A 16,704-nucleotide genomic window follows, 5' to 3' on the forward strand; every position below is an offset into this window, starting at 1 on the left:
TTAGATATGAAGTCATTATATTGAGATATTGTGTCATACTAAGTCATTATTATGAGAGACAAAATCATTATTTTTAGATACTAAGTCACTAGTTTGAGACACTAAGTCACTATTTTGAGATACTATGTATTACATTGAGATATTAAGTTATTATTTTGATATACTAAGTCATTATTTGGAGATAGTAAGACATTGTTTTCAGACACTGAGTCATTATTCTGATAGACTAACTCATTATTTTGAAATACTAAGTCATTATTTTGAGTTATTAAATCATTATTTTGAGTTACCAAGTTCTGTGCCTTCATACTGATGTATGTATGTTTAAAAATGTGCTGAACACCATAATGTTAGCGTAGCTTAGCACAATTCATGGATGTTTACAGGATCAAGAAGTAGTTTGTTTTAAAAGTTGCTTTTCGACTTCTCCAAAGATGGATGGCCGCTCTAATGAAAGCACATGTTGTAATTTGCATATATATTAAGTCACTTATTAACAAAAGCTCATAATAACCTCCGATCCACTTTCTGATCACATACGCTGACAGTCACAACACATAAGATGGAGAGATTATGCATTATTGGAAAATAGCTCCAACACTAACACCACTGTGACAGTTTTGTAAGTATTACACTCATTTATATAAAATGTAAATGGGGTGGACAAAATATTAGAAACATGTCTCAGTACCACAAATTACATTCTCCAAAATGAATTATCAAAACATTATCATGAAAGTAGGATTTATTGAATTGACTCATTTTAGCTAGTTGTACCTAATAAACTGGCTACTGAGAGTAACTTAGTTTGACTCTTGTGAAAGAGACAAACAGTTAAACCCCCTCAAACCGGACCCTTTCACTAGAGCTGTTTGGTTTGATGGCTGTGTGCTGTAGTTTGCATGTGGTAGGAGGGCGGTGTTAGGGTCAACCTCTCTTCTGCTGTGTTTCCACTGTTGATCAGTTGTGTTATCTGATGTTGTGATGACTTAAGGGAGGGGTTGCAGCCACAGGCTCAACCAACACACGCTCACTGTTTACCTGCAAGCTAAAGGCCACTGGGAAACAAACATTGTACATTTTAGACACACAAACACACGTACGCACATGCAAACACAGGACATGCACAAGTCCTGTTCATCCAGACAGTAAGGTTAAATCCATCGTAATGATATATTCCACTGTATTCAATACAATTTGCCATATTAGCATAACAAATCAATGTTTTATAAAGCCCCTCAGTGAAAAGACTTTCCCAGAACTCTCTGAGGGCTTGTCAAGACACACACTGGGGCCAGAACTTTTTCTTTTTTCCTTTCTTTCTGTCTTTTGCTGTGCGTTTCTTGGTGCCCACGTGTTATACGCTATTGGTCCTGGCTGCTGAATGGGCCCCAGTGTTCGCCCTCTCCTTATCATGTGACCTTTGATCTGTTTGGACAGCGTGACCAACAGAGGCTGCGAGGAGAGGAGAGCCCAGAGACACCCGAGTCAGAGCAGAGGAAACCCGGCACAATTCAATTGTGAAGGCACAAAATGAAATCCAGGCATGTAACAAGCCTCAAGCGCACATTTACATGAATAAAATGAAAATACAGTTTATAGGCCTATGGTATTTTAAATACCCTTTCAGGGAATCACTGTGTCCCTGATAAAACTCTGTATTGATCTCAAAATATTGTTTTATGATACATAAATGCATCACAATTACTTTTGTACAATTAGAAGAAGTCACTGCTCCTGGGTGGACAGTTAATGTAGGTTAAAAATAGCATGTTCACCTTTTACCTTTATGTTGTTGTTCCTCCCTGCTGTCCGCTCATCACCCTTTTATCTCTGCCGCCCGTCACCCTGCCGTGGTTTTTCTTCTCTCTATTGACCCACTGCAGCAATACCTACTTTATTGTCACTGAACTGACCAGTACAAATACAAGTCCTCTTTTACTGAAATATTACAAAACTGCAAGTAAAACACGGAAAGTAAAATACAAAGTATTCTTTGCAAAAACTACTGTTATGTTTAATGCATTGTCAATAGCGGGCATTTAATCAGTGGAGTTTCTGTTTTTCCAAATCTTCATTCTAAATTTCTCCCAACTCCTGTACTATGGCCGTGGTCACCTCTTCAAACTTGTGCTGTTTTGTATCTGAATGTCATGGTTTTCACCGGGCCATTTGTGAATGAAAAGCCTTATTTGCTACAAAAATGCAGATGAAAGGTTTGGAGATTGATTTAAATCATAGGCCTACTCAGTAACTGAGTAGATTACATAGTAATCACACCATCTGGTTGCTTTTTCTCATACTCCTTTTTTTATAGGTAGAATGTGCAGCTGCTGTTTTTGAAGCGATGAGAAAGATAGTTGATTGGTTGTTGGTAAAACATCTGGAGTACAGCAAAAATAATGGGAAAATAAGAAAATACAGACAGAGGGCTTGGTCTCTGCACATGCAGGCAGCACCAAACACTTAAAGTGGCATCATTACTGATCATTAAGAGGGATTCATTTTTTATTCCTTTTAGATTTATTTTCTTTTAGACTGAAGTACAGAATATCACCTGCTAATTTATAGTCATGTAGATGTCCATTGTTTTACAAATTTCTTCTGTTTAAAGTTATCAAAGTTTTTACCTTCTAATAGCCTATTACCTTATTTTGCTCTAGAAGCAGAGCGAAAATACAAGTTCACTGAACAAGAACAGAATTTATTTTTCAAAAACAAACAAGATCAAGGACGAGGTGGAGAGAGAGAGAGAGAGAGAAAGAGTGTGTGTGTGTGTGTGTGTGTGTGTGTGTGTGTGTGTGTGTGTGTGTGTGTGTGTGTATGTGTGTGTGTGTGCGTATGTGTATAAACTCTCAGATAGTCTTGTTTTTGTTTGTTTTGTTTTGGATGCTGCTGTGTCCTTGCTGCAGATGTATGTATTACATGAAGGAGTGAATGTGTGATTGTGTGTTACTCAGGGGCTTTGAATTTACCTACATCAAAGTCAAGCTTTCTGTTGTTCGCATCCACATGAAGCAGAGCAAATGCAAAAGAAAACATGCAGTGAGGACTACTGGCTCATATAGTTTCACCCTTACAAAGATATACACACATTCACACATACATGCTCACACACAGTACCCAGACTCACACTCCAAAGTAAGCATTAATAAGCATTTCACTCTTCCCTTTAATAGTTGTAATGTACAGAAATTGTGTGTGATCCCTCTTTTCCTCCAGTTTGCTTGAACTTTTTAGTGTGAAATGCACATTTGTTTTAATTTAATCTGTCAATAAGAAAAGTATGAATTGAGACAAGCAGACTAACATCACACAACGTTTGTCCAAACATTCAAGCAGGGATTTGGTGCATCAGAACAGTGGTTCTCAAATAGTGGTCTGTGGCACTCTGCCAGGGTGTCTGTGAAAAGTCTTCATATTCATTCATTTAAATGATGATGATATTAAAAAATATCAAATTTTAATTTTTAAATGTAAAATAGTTCATAGGTTACGTTCTAATCTAAGTTAAAATAAATAAATCTACAGTATATATATATATACATCATTCTCCCACCAGTCAAGTGTGTGTCACCAATTAATGGTGGAAGGTGTCTTAAATGAGGGGGTCCCTGGTATATTTTCTATTTTGTAAGGGGTTCTTGGCTGCAGAAAAAATTGAGAACCTCTGCAGTAGAGTTTTCCCACAGTTTACTGGCTGGCACCAGACTGATGATGTGACACCACGCAGTTGTGCAACTGGCCAGCAGAGGGCTGAAGCAGCACCAAACTGCAGGAACATCAGCACAGAAACAATACATCCCAAAACAGGACAGAATAACTCTGTATGAAGTGGGCAAGACTTCTGTAAAACACTTTTTTTCATACCTTCTCTCCATTTAATCCTTTTTTTTTTTTAAATGCTATTATCTAAACTACTTTCCATGTTAAATTACAACTAAACATTTCTGTCTACATTACAACCATTTTAAACTGAAAATGAGTGATTTTCCTCCTGAATCATACTTCAGTTCTACCCATGGGCCTGAATCAGATTAATTAAACACTGTCCATGGCAACCAGGCGACAACAAAAAAGCCTCTGCCACTCTCTCAACCGCCATGGCCACTGTTGCCACGGAGACCCATTCAGATGCCCGGTGGTGACCTCTGACCTGAGGGGAGGCTGGTGAATGTAGCTGAAAGGGGCGGCTGGGCCGGGGCATCTGGGGTATCATCTGGCGCCTAACAAAGCCCCTCGCCAGCTGGGGAGGAGGGCAGGAGATAGAGAGAGAGAGAGAGAGAGAGAGCTGGAGGAAGGGGCACAGAGGAGAGGGGAGTGGAGAGAAAGAGAGAGCACCCTTTTCTTCTTGCCCTCTTCAGAGAGAGTGGCCATTGACACTGTGCATCTCATTAAAATCTCTGCACCCCCACCTCCTCCTCTCGCCTCCTCCCCTCCTTCTCTCTCTGGAGCACAGGGCCCAAGCAGCTGCCTGTCCCGCTCCGGCCATTCAAGCTCAAGTGCAGCCAGTCCACTGCAGGATAGAGAGAAAAAAGCAGACACAGAGAAGGTTGGGGGTGACGGGGGGGTAGGAAGAGGCCTTGGACATATGCCACCACCACTGGGACTGCATAGAGAACGATATTACTCTGCAGTAATATCTTAAAATACTCCCCTTTTCTTCATTTTTAACACCTTCTTCACGTTTGAAATAATACAAAAATGGTGCTGATTGGAAAGGCAATGTGCACTGATAAAAACTATATACATTATATACATGTATGTATATAAGTAGTAAGTTTTGTATTGTCAAAATATATAGTCTGAAAAGACTGTGCAGAATGTAACAGCATTGTATATTTAAAGCAGCGTAAGTGTAAGAAGTGCAAATGATACATTTCTAATAATTATTTATATGAGCAGAATATAATATTGCAATGTGATACATGATAGGCATGATAATTTTTGCATCACAATTTTCATGTTGAAAAAAAAAATGATGATGATGTGACATTTGTTGGTGCCTGTACAACACAAACGTGTATCTTACATCTGAAGATTTGAAGGCCAGGGTTTCTCTGCAGCTCTCCACTTCTTCATTATAATGCTTTTTTGTCACATATTTTTTCTTTATCAAAAACTGCATCCTGAGGTGGTTAAATTTTTTAATGGTTAAAAAAATTTTAATCAGGGGAAACAGTAAATAATTTAAAGTATGACAATGTACATTCACTTCTTTTGTTTATCATGAGGGACAAGATATCCATGCACAGATTAAATTCAGCCAAACAGATATCAAAATTTGGCAGAACTTTGCTTTATGTGTGTAAAATTTACTGATTACAAGAATACGATTTGTCATTAAACTCAGTGTCTTATCATTGCAATTGAATTTAGTAATAATGTCTGGGCATAACTGTTACAGAATGTCCAGTCTTGCTGTAAGCATTTTTGAAGGATGTAATTGAACTTAAGCCAAGAGTGATGTGATGTCACCACGGCGCCAGACGCACGGCCCCATCCATGTGTGGATGGACAGCAGGATAAAACATGCAAACAGCTGCCGGGTGGCAACACGCGTAATCACAGACAGCAAACAATGACACACACACCCGTCAACCTCCCAGAGCCCCTCTGGTGTCCCTACACCCCCGAAGGACATTGTGGATATGCACAGGGCTCTCTGAGGGTCATGGTCATGCGGTGTGTGTGTGTGTGTGTGTGTGCGTGTGTGTGTTTGTGAAGCCAAGAGAGCACAGCAGGACTGCTGTCAAAACAGAAAATTTGACATGGGGTGCAATAGGTGGGGGATCTGTAATAAGGGAGGGGAGAAATGACTAATATGAGGGGCGGGGCTTAAACGGGTGGGTGCTATGCTAATCAGGTGATAACACTGCAGGTACTGGAGAGCAGAGCTGCAATATAACATGATCATATGTGCACAAACATTCATTTGCACACACAAACACACTTCAGGCTTGTAAAGGTGCAATTAAAGGTGCAATATGTAAGAATTCTACTTTAAAAAATCATAATCAAAAATTTAAGGGGCAATATGTAATTATTGCACATCCAACAGTGAGTACTGCAGTCCAAATAGCAAGTTGGAGCCATATATGATATATTAAATAGATTGAAGCCCTGTTAATTATACAATCTGTGGTGAAGTGTTGTTTCCCCCTGTCCCCTCCCAGACTTGAAGGAGCTCAGCCTCCCTGTTATGTCGCCCCTGCAGGCTCTCTGCAGAGACGACATAACATTATATTTTAACAAAAGCAAGTGATGACGAGTCCTACACTGTAAATCAATCAGCTGCTTATAACTGTCAGTTGTCTGTCGATGCAATGCTAAACTCGTTATTCTGAAAACAAAAGCGCACTGCTCTGAAAGTACACACTCTGGAGTTGGAGTTCAGCTCAGTTGCTTGCCTTCTGCCTGCCGGACTCTTTTAATTATTGCTCAATTTAAGTATTATAAACATCTACTCCTTCTAAAATGTTATCAATGAATACTTTGCTTCATAAACAGACACTAACTCATTCCGTAAACATTCAGCCAGATTCAAGTCAGCGAATTCACCTTAAGCAGGAATAGATCCAAAATCAGGGAGAAATGAAAAACATTGGCGATCCAGATTAAAGTTTTCAGTGACGTTTTCCTTAGGTGACAAATAATACTGCAACCATTCTTCATATATCTCTAATTTTCATGCCTAAACTCTCAAAACATACACTCTGTTCACATTTGTTAGGTACATTTGTTAGATGTGATCCTTTCACAGAGCAAGCTATGCTATTCATGATCTATGCTTTGGCAAATACAAGATGATAAAGTTGAGAACGCTACACATGGTAATCTACTTCCACTCTAAAATAGAAGTAAGATTACAAAATGATGCAAAGTGGAAGCACTTCTTGTTCAGGCAGAAAATAAGGCAAATAGGACGGCTGGCTGCATGGCTAACTGAGCTAACTAGCTAACTAGCTAGTGATATTCTGCCCCCTATTTGTTTGGAGTATGACTTTGACAGGTGGACAAATCTTACATATTGCCCCATTAAGGAATGTGTGCAGAACTGAAAGGCTGAAAGCAGCATGTATCACATGTCTGGTGGAATCAGCCTCAATTCTCCTTGCTCTGTTTTCCACTCTTCATGAGCTAGTTTGGATTCCTAAATTCAAGGGTACAGCGACAGAGCCCCGTGTCCCCCACCTCTTCTCCCTCTCTCTGTCATCTCCACTGATGAATGGGGCTTTGCGTGTGGATTTTAATTACTGCTCTGTCGAGGTGGGAATTGGCCATGCATTAAATTGGAATGAGACACATTTTTCCCCTCAGCAGGGGAGGGAGGAGAATGGAGGGTAAAAGGAGAAACTGGTTACTGTATATTAATTGAACCATCCAGTGGCACAAAGTTCTCACATAACTGTGTAAGGCCAACAAAAAGGGGAAGCTGGAAGAGAAGAAGTGCTTGTTTTCACACGCAGGAAAACTACATTTGAGTTGCAGCAGTTTTCTGAGAGGTTCTGTTTGATTTATATGATGCAATAAGGGATTTTTCTGTCAAAATCATAGCATACATGTGTTTAAAGCCCTGGTGGCTTGTTCTCTTTGGATTGTAGGAATTTATTGTAAGTGGAGGCAGCCGTAGAAAGGCAGACCACTGCAGGGTCCCTGCATGGTTGGCAAGGGCATCTGCAGTTATGATGAAGGTCTATCTGTGTCAATTACCTCTGATTAAAAAGGACATTACATGGGTCAAATTCCATTTTGCTGCTAAGCTGTCAGTGCTGCTCAGCAGCATCAAAGAAAATTGAGCTTTGAATCCATTCACACACACACACACACAGGACAGCTCATGTTGCAGCTACGGTGTTCAATGGACCATGGAACGGACTAGTGGTGCATTTTGTCGGATTTTTTCCAATTTCAGAAATTGGAAAAAAGGCCAATCTGCAGCACAGAAAGCACTTGAGTTCTGAGGGAATTGCTAGAGATGTTAAAGTTAATGACCAGGATGTTAGCTTAGCCTTAAACAGCCTTAAATGGCTGTTAAAATGCAAATACCCTCGGGAAACTATAGAGCAAGTTGAGTAATACCATATTCACAGTATGACTTGTGACATTTCACTCAAACACTTGGGTGGACTTAAAATAGTGTGTAGGTTAAACATATCCAAATAATGTCATCAATCTAGTTCAAGTGAGACTTTTACCAGTGATCAATGACAATCTGACCTGTTTGACTTGTTCATCCTGTCAACTTTATTTGTTGATAAGGATCTCCTGGATACAAGGGCACAGGCTTTGTTTCAATACTGGAAGAGGATGAATGAGTCGGGGGTCTTTCACTTCCCACATTCAGGTGAAACATTATGCACCAATTTGTGCCTCAGCCAACTAAGCTAAGCTTAAATAAATGTAAATAATCGTTAGGCAACATTACCTTAAGATTAGTTAGCAAACTAGTAAACTGCACTTCTAAATGTAAACTCAAAAAACAAAATATTTTATGGAAGATTGTAATCATTGCATTTGAGGCTGCATAGTGCCACCACATATTTTACCAAAAAGGTTGTTACTCTATGAGTCTGGTTTCAGAAGTTTGTCAAAATTAATATCCTCTGCTACTTTCATGTTTTTATTGGGGGAAATAAATGCACATGTTGTATATATTGATGGGGACATGACCCCTACATATCCTGCAAAATCTACGCCTATGCCTGCTCCGTTGCTTATGGGTTGGTGACATTTTTAGCTGCTCTCTCAGGATGTTGCACCAGAACAACAGTGATTTTATCGCTGCATCCCAAGTGGGTCTATTTTATTACATTTTAAAATAACGTGGCTCATTCTGTCAAGCAGCGACAAACAACAAAATGGGTGTGTAGTCACATGAATTGGCTTTAGGAAGGAAAACTGATTTTCCCTCTGACAGGATAACTTCTTTTAGCTATGACCACACCAAACGTGAGGGTTTGATGTAACATTCAGGGAAGAGTAGTTGCAGCAATGCAGTATCACAGAACTTATCTTATTTTTAGACACATTTGGTGGTTCATGTTGATATTTTTTGATATGTTTCCCACTTGGCAGAATGGGACGCCTTACCATAAAGCTCTTGTATTCCACTCTTCATCCAGAGGAAGCAACTCAAGTGGGAACTGGAGGATTATGGGATACTGGGAGCTGTAAAGGATTCACTGGTTGTCCTTCAAATCCGGTCATAAGAGGACTACACTTTCTCTGCCACATTTACAGGAGCCTTTGAAATGTGTCCCTGTTATGGTGAATTCAGTCAAGATCTGGATCCAGACACGGTCGTACACTGTTATGTCTTGTGTTCTGGTTATTCCATGCAGTTATTGGCTGTTTCCTGTGTTCGTTCTCTTTAATGAGGAGGAATTATGTAAGATTTTTACTGCAAACAACACATGCATTGAATAATGTCACAAACTGTGTGCAGCTGCAAATCAATTTGATATACTGATCTGTAATTCCTAATTAAACTTAGTAAAACTATACACAGCCCGATGCATCATGAATCATAAACAAAATAACACTACTACCATAAATGTTGCAGATGTTCGACTTGAAAATCAATTTAAAGCTACCTACAGAAAGATATAATGACTTAGTCATACTTAGAATTAGATTTAAAATATGTATTTTTTAATTTTATTCCAGTATTTATTATTAGTATCCTCGTTCCTCCTTCCAGCCCGCCGGGATTAGGAAGGTTTTTATAATCTGGGCAGTAGGGACCCAGAGGGAAAGTTGGCAGGGAGCAGCGCAGAAATGGGCATCAGGGTGAGCGTGCTATGAGGCTCAGCAGCTTCTACAGACATCATGACAGAGGCGAAGAGACCAAATGTGGATGGAAGAAGCGAAGAAGAGAAAAAGAGAGAGTGACGGAGAAAGAGACTATTGGACAAGAGTAAATGGATTGGCTTTTGGGACTAGAAGGGTCTTTGTCTCGGCACCACAGGACTGTAACTTAGTTGTGTTTAAAAAAGAAAATAATAAGCATCATATGGAGAAGTAGCGCTATGAACAGCAGCAGCAGCTTCTTTTTATTTTCTCTCCCACATGTCAAAAACAGAATAGGCAACAACTCTATGGCAACTCTCAGTGGATTTCCTCTATAATTTTATTCCTTGCTGTATTGGGGGGCGGTTCAAAACCTCTGCATTTTGTAGGTTCCTGGTTACATTCCTGTTCCCACCAGAGTTCGTACAAAACACATTTTTATTATTTGAAATGAAGCAAGTCAACAATACACTAAACTCAACTGGGGAAGACCGACATTCCTCCCATTCTGGATTCAGGCTGAAAATACAGGTCTACACTAAAAACTAACATGAAGTGAAGCGGATGTAAATGTTTAGATCTTACTGGATGTATCCAAATGGTACTGTATCATCCTTTTGATGGATGGCGAGTACTTCCAGTTGAGGATCTCAGAGCCTGTAAATGTTGCTTAAAAGGAATGTTTCTATAAATTGTACTGACAACTAAAACAACCAGACGTGACTCCTGCCGATTGCTTATTGGGTCTGTAAAACTTCACAGGATCACAGCACAAGGTAAGACTTTCAAGTGCATATCTGGTTTGCCTTCACCATGATCTATATGTGACTCTGAAGTGATACAGCTGAGTGTAAAACCTAATATTGCTCGCATTTCCTGTCAATTATTTACTGTATCTTGATAAGACTATGACCTGAAGTGTCTCCGATCAGCTTTGACTGGAGCTCAGCTGTTTAATAAAGTTTCCTTGTGTTTGGAGATGAGCGTGTCCAGCTGCCTGTGGTTCTGGGGGAAATGCAGCCATCATATGATTTGACTGGAGGTTGCAGAGGTCAACACATGGTCATCGGCAGTCAGCTGACAGGCTGAGCCACTCGCTGTGATAACAGACCAGACGGGCAAAGGACAGGGGAAGCATGACTTGGCAAATAGCACATGACCCCCTGACAAATACCTTGTTTGTCCATCTTATTCTCTCAGACTCTCGCTGTCACTGTCCTTTGAAGTGTGTTACGCTCAGCTCTCCTCAACCAGCCACTTCTCCTCTTTCTCAGCAGACTGAGGCTCAGCGCTCCACAGATTTTTTCCTGAATAATTATACGTTGTTGTTGTTGTTGTTGGGATCCATAGCATTGTTTTCTTGAGAGTGTTGAGTTTTGCAGGCCTGATGACCCAGGAGTAATGAGAAAAGGATGCTGAACTTATTTTTAACATTTTTAAAGCTGGAATTGTGACTCGTCAAATGTTTGTTGTTGCAGAGTGCTATTGCCCTGCTGAAAATTCTAAGAAGAAACGAAAAGTCAAAGAAAGTTCAACAGTTTTAATAAAACTCAAAAAGAAACTCAAAACTAAAGCAAAAATAGCAAAGTAGCATCAGCTGCATCAGCTGCCATAATTTGTCAGAGCCACAACAGTAGAGAAATCAAAATTTCCAAGAAACATTTGATCTCTTCACTGTAAAACAAAAAAAATCATAACTGAATTTAGTGGAAACACCTAATCATTAACCTGATATAAATATACATTATTTGATCAAGTTAAACTGAAAATATCTAATATTTATTTTAAGGACACCTCAGTACTTAAAAACATGAGTTCTGATGTGAAATGATGTGAGTTGAATGATTGTGCAACTGTAGTTCAATAAACTCATTATATTAAACATATAATGAGTTTTCAACTGGTTATGAAACTATTTCAGTTTAATATCAATGCCTCTATATGACCTACATGGGAGCCTACAAGGGCCACTAAAATCAACACAATATGAAAGTTCCTCATAGCAGCTTAAAATGAACTTCTTCAATTTCATGCAGTGTTTAAGGTAATATTTTCATATCAGTTTCTTCACTGGAAACACTGTAATACCTTTTCTCCTCCGGCATGCCTTAAATGAATGTGTGTTAGATCAACTTTAAATAAAATTAAGTATTGATAATCTGATTACTGTATTGTATAATAACTGTGATGGACAACAGTTTTCAAACTTACTTTAATCTTGTTAGACTCATTTGCTCCATCAACCCTCTTATCCCATCAACTCAACTCAGCTAATCCACAGATTATAAAAGGAATACACAGCCGCTGAGAAGTTTATTCTCTCCTCCATTTCCCCATACAATCAACTTTTTCCACTCTCTTTCCTTCCCCTCTGCTACTGTTTCCCCTCCCTTTTTTCTTCCTCTTCACCTCCTCTTTTTTTTCCCACTCCCTCCTCCATCCCTCCTGCTTCTCCTTCTCCTCCTCCGTCTGTTAATGGACTGTTGGCAACCAGCCAGGGGAAGCCTTGCTCTGTAGGTCTTCCCTCCTTGGCAGAGCTCCCAGTGTGTTTGTGTGTGTGTGTGTGTGTGTGTGTGTGTGTGTGTGTGTGTGTGTGTGTGTGTGTGGTGCTGAGCTCTCTCATAATCACTGCCATTCAGCACCTCGCCGGAGTGTGTCCGTGTTTACACGAGAGGGGTCAGGGAGCAGGCAACAACTTTCTCTCCCTTTCACTTCAAACACATGCGCGCACACACACACAAACACATGCACACATCAACACAAACAAATGCACGCACGCACACACACACACAGATACATATAAGCACAAGCATGTGCACAAACAGAGGTCAAGCAATAAACAAGGGTCATGCTCAAAATATTATCAGTATGCTTTCCATCTTGGTGGGTGAGAGAAAGAGGTCGGAAAGTTCTGTTTTTAATACAAAAGGTGAATTTATTCATTCTGAGAATGCTCATGGACAATGCTTGTTTCTGATTGGTTGTCTAATTGGTGAATTTCCTTTTAAATCATATATAGGTACACATCAGTAAGGCACATGAAATAACAATTCTGGTTTATTGTATTACTGGAATATATTTTCATGTTTTTGGACGTCATTTCAAATGATAATAATTATAATATTCACCAAGTTAATTGTTGAGATTTCGGGCTAGTTTCACAAAAATATTTTAGACTCAACTGTGGTGTTAGGTCAGTTTTAATTTTGCAGTTTTTCCCTGCAAGTTAGACAGGTTCATGTTCTGTGTTTCCATGGCAAGAATCAGTGGCAAGAATCAGTGACCCCCTACTGTAAGATTACTGCTTACAGTAATCTTTTCTCATTAACTTTAAATAAATATGCAAGTTTTATTAAGTGTCTAAAGAAACATGATCAGCATATTAGCAGACTGCCCAGCATGCATTGTTTGAGAGTTAAAACTCTTCTGAGGCCCAAATTTGACTGAAAAGACTTTTGGTTTAACTTAATATCTAATGCTTATTGAACATGTTCTCTCAAGTAAAACTGAATTGATATCAAATTTATTTGAGTCTTTACAAAATTACATAAACTTTTTTTTTTTAATTCAGCCAACTTAAAAATGTAAGGCATCCTGAATGCTAGCTTTTTAAGTTCAAACAAATTGTTTATATTTACAAAGTCTAACTTTGTGCAACTGGTATTTGCATGCTGATGCTGAAGTGCGATGGGGTGAGAAACAGGATCATACAGGTTTTACACAAAGCACCAGGTGAGCCAGCATTTTTTAAAAAGTGAAAACTAAAGCAAACTGCGAAATTATGCCCCAAACTATCTGTTACAAACATCAATCACAGTTTACAGACCAGTTCAACTTTGACCTGCTGTGCTTGCAGTTGTGCACACATTCACTTTACGTTTATGTGCAATAAAGGAATATAACCAACAATTTTGGTGCACTAACTTTCAGGTTACCTCAACATAAGATGGTTAAGAAAATTTGATCATATAATTTGAACATAGAATCAAAATACAATAATCCAAAATACACTTCTAATAACACTGTTCTGAGAAAATACAGTATATAATATATTATATACAATATACAATATATTTTGTTTACTGTTTCTAAATGTAGCATTTGAAGCAATTCAGTTTGATGAAGTTGCTGCATTTGCAGGATTCTTTGGGTTCTGTGGTTAAATGCAATATTGTATGTGGCTTTGGATTAAAGCGTCAGCTAAATAAATATAAATGTGAATGTTATGTTAAATGTTATAGCATGTTATGTGTTTTTATGTAATGTTATATTTTCAGATGTAATAAAATGTTGTCGGTTAACATCACTTGCTTACATGACATTACAAGCATGCTGACATCTGAAATGGAGTTGGCACATGAAGCCATAATTTGTCTGCATCGCCCTGAGCGGTGCCACATATATAAAAAACCCCGAACTACTGTAAATAGCTGTTGCATAACGACCCCATTTTACATGCATATAAAGTTGATCTCATTTGGTGACGGTTTTTAGCATCTGTGTGAGTTTCCTTCCTGTTGACTAACAGCTACAACAGTCTGAGCACATGAACTTTACAGCTTTTAGATAACAAACTGTACTACTGAGTTGTTTATGCAAATATGCATGCAAATAATCTTTGACTGCACTCATGAAAAGCTCTCAGCAGGGCAACCTGTACCACAGGTTTAAATGTACATCTCACATTGACAGGTATTGTAAAGACGTAATTGTCTTTTCAGTAAAGACTCCCCTGGCATGGAGGAATGTGGCTCGTTGTCTCTCTTGTTCTGTCTGTTTTCTCTCTATAATCTGTTACTCTTTTTCCTCTCTGACTCTCTAATAGCTACCCTCTGCATTTCCCCCTGAGGGCCTGTCCCTATATATTTGCATGTTAGGAGTGGGTGTGTGAGCAGTTCAACTGTCTGTTTGAATCTCAAACAGCCCAGGGATATACCACTCATCACCGGATGGCAATTCTGCTTCTTGGAAGAAATGATGAAATACCTTCAACTGTGACACAGACTACCTTTGGGGCTGTCCAAACACAATTACCATTTTACAGTGTTAGAGAGTTAATATTCATGATCCTGTTAACTGACTTTACTGTGTGTTTTTATTAAGTGTTGCAGGTCCAGTGGCACCTCTTCCGTGTACAATAGGTGTCTGGGTATTGTGTGTGTCTATATGTGGGTGTAAGCAAACATGCCTATATTGAGTAGACATATACATTAACATCAGGCATGTGAGTGAGACACACGGGCAGACAGGCAGGTACAAAGGAAAAACAAAGGCACACATATGCACGCAGCTTTTTTTGATCTACCAGCATGCTTTGCTCCCCTGGAGGTACATTAATGAAACAAGCAACACAATTGTTATCAAATGAAAGAATTATATAGACTGGCTGAGGGTTTTTTTTTATCAGTCATAATGTCATTTAACATAAATTATTCATAACAAATCACATTTAGTTTGATTTAGTGATGAACACTGAGAGGCGACAGCTCCTGCTGTGACACAAGTACATGTGACCCATAAAGTGAACTTAGGTAAGTCGGCTGTGTTCTCAAACCACATGCCTTCCCTTTACCAGCGCACGTCTTGATTTAACTAGACTGAAAAAATGTGGGGAAAAATGATTGAGCTATTTTTTTATCACTAAGACTCACCTTTAACCATGCATGAGCACAAATTAGGTTTATTAGATTATGCATTGCTTTTTTCCAGTTTCAGATGTTTTAATTTATGGAGAACATTTGCTGTTGTCAGATATAGTAATTTTGCATAGTGCTGAACCAATGGAAAAAAATGTAACAGCATTCATATCCATAATATTTAAAATCCAATATATATGTATGTAAATCACATATATAACCTATATGTACTCAGTACTGTCCACTGATGGACTAAAGCTTATAGTGCCATGATTTTTACAACATTAGTAGAAACAGAAGAGGACTGAGCACGACAATAAAGTGGTTGAAAAATCTGCATTGGACAGATAGTATTATAAAAGCAGAAAGTTGCATGGAATTAACCAAATTTCAATTTTCAGAGCTGTCAGGGCTCAGGGATCTTTGCTCCCTGAGCCCTCTGATTTTGAGACAGCTGTACTGAGGACTGAGCAAACAGGGCTCCAAGGAATTCACAAATTCACTTTTTTTTTTTGAGGATATGTTTAATTGCCTGAAAACTGAAGCTTGTAGCTGTAGGATATCGCTGGAAGAAGCAGTAGATGAGCATGAGGGATTGGCTATGTTGCTCACCCTGTAGCAGGCTTGGCTCAAGCTCTAAACCTTTTGACTTACGGGAGCCTTAACAGGGAACAGCACTACCCCCTGAGCTCTCAGGTATCACATTTTCTTGAGTAGAAAATAATTGGCCCTTAAACTTAAACTTGTATCTCTAAGATTTTTGCAATATTAATGGCAACAGGAGAGGCTGAGTATAATGATATATGTTTTGCTTACATGTTAAAGGAGCAATATGTGACACCTGAGCATTCAAAAAATGAGCACTGCAGTCCAAATAGTGAGGTGGAGCCATAGACTGAATATGAATTTGGTTGAATCCCTGTTTGATACATGATCTGCCTTTCAGACTCATATATTGCCAGATTTCACTGTTATAAACATCTACGTCTTTTAAAAGACTATTAATGACTTGTTACAACTCATAAACACACATTTAGTCATTCAACAAACATTCATTTGACCTCTAATTTAGGTGAAACAGACAGAAACAGACGTTCTGGACCAGAATGGAACATACCGGCTGTAGTGTTGTTGTCAGAGTAGATGTTATTTCACCTTAGCATGTTTGCTTAATCTCTGATGGCATATCATGGCCATTTTATGATTTAGTACAGTAAATGCATTACATACTTCTCAATTAAAAGTTAAAGAAAGGGGGAGGCAGGGAAAAAGCCAC

The sequence above is a fragment of the Lutjanus erythropterus genome, chromosome 10 (assembly GCF_056507025.1).
Source record: "Lutjanus erythropterus isolate fLutEry1 chromosome 10, fLutEry1.hap2, whole genome shotgun sequence".
Classification (NCBI taxonomy): domain Eukaryota; kingdom Metazoa; phylum Chordata; class Actinopteri; order Lutjaniformes; family Lutjanidae; genus Lutjanus; species Lutjanus erythropterus.